Genomic DNA, 6,017 nt, shown 5'->3' on the forward strand with positions numbered 1-6,017 from the left:
GAGTCACTTCTGGGGTGTGAGTTTTCATTCGCATATAGTCCTGGGGACCATTCAGGCTTGTTTGCATTTGTGTTCCTCACGTGTGCCCCAAAGAATGAGGTGATTTGGTGAAATGCTATGCCCAAGATTACCATCCGAGTTGCCGTCGGGGAAGTGGCTCAAATAGCCTCGGCTATCACTTCCTTTTGACGGCCGTGTTGGTCAAGCGGTTTAAGGCGCCCTGTAGTTACCAGTTGCGTTGCTTCTGGGAGTATGGGTTCGAGTCACTTCTGGGGTGTGAGTTTTCATTCGCATATAGTCCTGGGGACCATTCAGGCTTGTTTGCATTTGTGTTCCTCACGTGTGCCCCAAAGAATGAGGTGATTTGGTGAAATGCTATGCCCAAGATTACCATCCGAGTTGCCGTCGGGGAAGTGGCTCAAATAGCCTCGGCTATCACTTCCTTTTGACGGCCGTGTTGGTCAAGCGGTTTAAGGCGCCCTGTAGTTACCAGTTGCGTTGCTTCTGGGAGTATGGGTTCGAGTCACTTCTGGGGTGTGAGTTTTCATTCGCATATAGTCCTGGGGACCATTCAGGCTTGTTTGCATTTGTGTTCCTCACGTGTGCCCCAAAGAATGAGGTGATTTGGTGAAATGCTATGCCCAAGATTACCATCCGAGTTGCCGTCGGGGAAGTGGCTCAAATAGCCTCGGCTATCACTTCCTTTTGACGGCCGTGTTGGTCAAGCGGTTTAAGGCGCCCTGTAGTTACCAGTTGCGTTGCTTCTGGGAGTATGGGTTCGAGTCACTTCTGGGGTGTGAGTTTTCATTCGCATATAGTCCTGGGGACCATTCAGGCTTGTTTGCATATATATATATATATATATATATATATATATATATATATATATATATATATATATATATATGTGTGTGTGTGTGTATATCACGAAAATAAACACATGATTAAGAATGTGACAATGTCAGACCAAGGAGGAAAAATGAAACAGGAATTTCCTTAAGTACTTTCGTATATTACGAAAGTATGACATATATATGACCTTCTGAAGATGTATTTAATATACGAAAGTACTTAAGGAAATTCCTGTTTCATTTTTCCTCCGTGGTTTGACAATGTCATATATATATATATATATATATATATATATATATATATATATATATATATATATATATATATATATATATATATATGTCGTACCTAGTAGCCAGAACTCACTTCTCAGCCTACTATTCAAGGCCCGATTTGCCTAATAAGCCAAGTTTTCCTGAATTAATATATTTACTATAATTTTTTTCTTATGAAATGATAAAGCTACCCTTTTCTCTATGTATGAGGTCAATTTTTATTTGTTGGAGTTAAAATTAACGTAGATATATGACCGAACCTAACCAACCCTACCTAACCTAACCTAACCTATATATATAGGTAAGGTTAGGTTAGGTAGCCAAAAAAAGCTAGGTTAGGTTAGGTTAGGTAGGTTAGGTAGACGAAAAAACATTAATTCATGAAAACTTGGCTTATTAGGCAAATCGGGCCTTGCATAGTAGGCTGAGAAGTGAGTTCTGGCTACTAGGTACGACATATATATATATATATATATATATATATATATATATATATATGTCGTACCTAGTAGCCAGAACGCACTTCTCAGCCTACTATGCAAGGCCCGATTTGCTTAATAAGCCAAGTTTTCCTGAATTAATATATTTTCTCTATTTTTTTTCTTATGAAATGATAAAACTGTTCATTTCATTATGTATGAGTTAAGTTCTTTTCATTTGAGTTAAAACTAATGTAGATATATAACCGAACCTAACCAACCCTAAAATGGTTAACATAAATTGATTGGAATATGTATGTGGACGCTCAGTCAGTGTTACTGTAATTTATATGGTTAACGTTTGAATGACATAGTTTCCCCTCATTGTCACATTTTTTGTTACTATTTCGCAGTTCATTCTCACTCTCTCTGAATCCCGTGGACTAATTGTGCTCACGAGTGTTTGTTTAAGGTACGGTAACCATAGGCTTTTCACACAATAATTTGCAACTATTTAAGAAGAAACATTTCTAAAGATTATCTAAGTTTCTAATAAATATTCTTTTTCCTAACATACAAGTCAATCACACAGTACCTAACTTCAGTCAGAAACACTTTTCTTACTATATCTCGTAACGTCTTTTGCATATATATCCTATCTTAAAAAATAACAATTTTAATTCATAACTGGCAACCCCCCTCCCCTCCAGAGCTTTCAAGGCCACCAAACGTCATTCCTTTCCCTTAACCTCTCCCAAATTATCTTTTGCACCAATACACAAACTAGGGGGCTTTATTGCTGAGTGGACGTCGCTCCCGACTCGTAATCCTAGCTCATTCGATCCCCCGGTGATGGCACAAACGGAAATCAGCAGAGTTTCTATCATTCTGATGCCCTCTGTCACTTAGCAGTAAATATGTAAATGAGCGTTAGACAGCTGTTGCAAGCTGCTTCCTGGGTGTGTGTGTGTGTCTGTGTGTGTATGGAATTTTTTTTTATTAGTTATTAATAATTGATTGATTGGCAGTTGAGAGGCGGGCCGAAAGAGCAGAGCTCAACCCTCGCAAGCGCAACTAGGTGAACCCAACTAGATAAATACTAACAAACCACGATCTCGAACAATCAACTACACACACAACCCGACCTCCCCCCCCAACTCCCTAAATCACTCTACCTAAGTCATTAAAAAATTAAAACAAATCAATTAATACACCAAAAATACTAACTATAAATAAAGGAACCAAATTTGAGACATACAGCGACTCCAGCGTGGTCTACTCGGAAGAGAACGTGTTCTCATCTGGATAGATTGCGATCGAGCCTGTCGGAACGGGTGTGTAACTGCAGGGCACAAATATTTGTGTCCCCTCCTGTAGCTGCCTCTGTTTCGACAGGTTTCCTGGATAGCTAGAATTGACCTGGCCCTTGGAAAGCGGGGAAGGGGTGAAATCCGTTGGGCCCACGGATGGATACCTTGGATCCATGGACTTAGGGCAGGTCTAATCACCTGGGATTCGAACCCACGGTGGGAATAAGGGAGGAGATATGGGGAGGGGAAGGGGAAGGATGTTTCCTGGAACCAAACCTCACATAAACCCGGACTCTCACACACACACACACCCTCACCCGAACACTCACAGGGGCACTCACACTCACACACACCCATAGACTGTGATAAGGGAGACCATCTGAGGGGACACAGATGGCCTCGTGGACCCACAGGCATAACCGGACACACACGCAACCGGACTCTCACACACTCACACGGACACTCACAGGGATAAACACACACACAGACACACATCCATAGACACAAACTGTGATAAGGGAGACCATCTGAGGGGACACAGATGGCCTCCTGGACCCACAGGTATATATCAATATTTAAATATACATACATATATATAAATATAACATATTTTTAAAAAGTAAATAAATAAAATAAAAAATAAATATATATATATATATATATATATATATATATATATATATATATATATATATATATATATATATATATATATATATATATATATATATATATATATATATATATATATATATATATATATGTGTGTGTGTGTGTATATCACGAAAATAAACACATGATTAAGAATGTGACAATGTCAGACCAAGGAGGAAAAATGAAACAGGAATTTCCTTAAGTACTTTCGTATATTACGAAAGTATGACATATATATGACCTTCTGAAGATGTATTTAATATACGAAAGTACTTAAGGAAATTCCTGTTTCATTTTTCCTCCGTGGTTTGACAATGTCATATATATATATATATATATATATATATATATATATATATATATATATATATATATATATATATATATATATATGTCGTACCTAGTAGCCAGAACGCACTTCTCAGCCTACTATGCAAGGCCCGATTTGCTTAATAAGCCAAGTTTTCCTGAATTAATATATTTTCTCTATTTTTTTTCTTATGAAATGATAAAACTGTTCATTTCATTATGTATGAGTTAAGTTCTTTTCATTTGAGTTAAAACTAATGTAGATATATAACCGAACCTAACCAACCCTAAAATGGTTAACATAAATTGATTGGAATATGTATGTGGACGCTCAGTCAGTGTTACTGTAATTTATATGGTTAACGTTTGAATGACATAGTTTCCCCTCATTGTCACATTTTTTGTTACTATTTCGCAGTTCATTCTCACTCTCTCTGAATCCCGTGGACTAATTGTGCTCACGAGTGTTTGTTTAAGGTACGGTAACCATAGGCTTTTCACACAATAATTTGCAACTATTTAAGAAGAAACATTTCTAAAGATTATCTAAGTTTCTAATAAATATTCTTTTTCCTAACATACAAGTCAATCACACAGTACCTAACTTCAGTCAGAAACACTTTTCTTACTATATCTCGTAACGTCTTTTGCATATATATCCTATCTTAAAAAATAACAATTTTAATTCATAACTGGCAACCCCTCTCCCCTCCAGAGCTTTCAAGGCCACCAAACGTCATTCCTTTCCCTTAACCTCTCCCAAATTATCTTTTGCACCAATACACAAACTAGGGGGCTTTATTGCTGAGTGGACGTCGCTCCCGACTCGTAATCCTAGGTCATTCGATCCCCCGGTGATGGCACAAACGGAAATCAGCAGAGTTTCTATCATTCTGATGCCCTCTGTCACTTAGCAGTAAATATGTAAATGAGCGTTAGACAGCTGTTGCAAGCTGCTTCCTGGGTGTGTGTGTGTGTCTGTGTGTGTATGGAATTTTTTTTTATTAGTTATTAATAATTGATTGATTGGCAGTTGAGAGGCGGGCCGAAAGAGCAGAGCTCAACCCTCGCAAGCGCAACTAGGTGAACCCAACTAGATAAATACTAACAAACCACGATCTCGAACAATCAACTACACACACAACCCGACCTCCCCCCCCAACTCCCTAAATCACTCTACCTAAGTCATTAAAAAATTAAAACAAATCAATTAATACACCAAAAATACTAACTATAAATAAAGGAACCAAATTTGAGACATACAGCGACTCCAGCGTGGTCTACTCGGAAGAGAACGTGTTCTCATCTGGATAGATTGCGATCGAGCCTGTCGGAACGGGTGTGTAACTGCAGGGCACAAATATTTGTGTCCCCTCCTGTAGCTGCCTCTGTTTCGACAGGTTTCCTGGATAGCTAGAATTGACCTGGCCCTTGGAAAGCGGGGAAGGGGTGAAATCCGTTGGGCCCACGGATGGATACCTTGGATCCATGGACTTAGGGCAGGTCTAATCACCTGGGATTCGAACCCACGGTGGGAATAAGGGAGGAGATATGGGGAGGGGAAGGGGAAGGATGTTTCCTGGAACCAAACCTCACATAAACCCGGACTCTCACACACACACACACCCTCACCCGAACACTCACAGGGGCACTCACACTCACACACACCCATAGACTGTGATAAGGGAGACCATCTGAGGGGACACAGATGGCCTCGTGGACCCACAGGCATAACCGGACACACACGCAACCGGACTCTCACACACTCACACGGACACTCACAGGGATAAACACACACACAGACACACATCCATAGACACAAACTGTGATAAGGGAGACCATCTGAGGGGACACAGATGGCCTCCTGGACCCACAGGTATATATCAATATTTAAATATACATACATATATATAAATATAACATATTTTTAAAAAGTAAATAAATAAAATAAAAAATAAATATATATATATATATATATATATATATATATATATATATATATATATATATATATATATATATATATATATATATATGTGTGTGTGTGTGTGTATATCACGAAAATAAACACATGATTAAGAATGTGACAATGTCAGACCAAGGAGGAAAAATGAAACAGGAATTTCCTTAAGTACTTTCGTATATTACGAAAGTATGACATATATATGACCTTCTGAAGATGTATTTAATATACGAAA

The sequence above is a fragment of the Procambarus clarkii genome, unplaced genomic scaffold, assembly GCF_040958095.1.
Source record: "Procambarus clarkii isolate CNS0578487 unplaced genomic scaffold, FALCON_Pclarkii_2.0 HiC_scaffold_110, whole genome shotgun sequence".
NCBI lineage: Eukaryota > Metazoa > Arthropoda > Malacostraca > Decapoda > Cambaridae > Procambarus > Procambarus clarkii.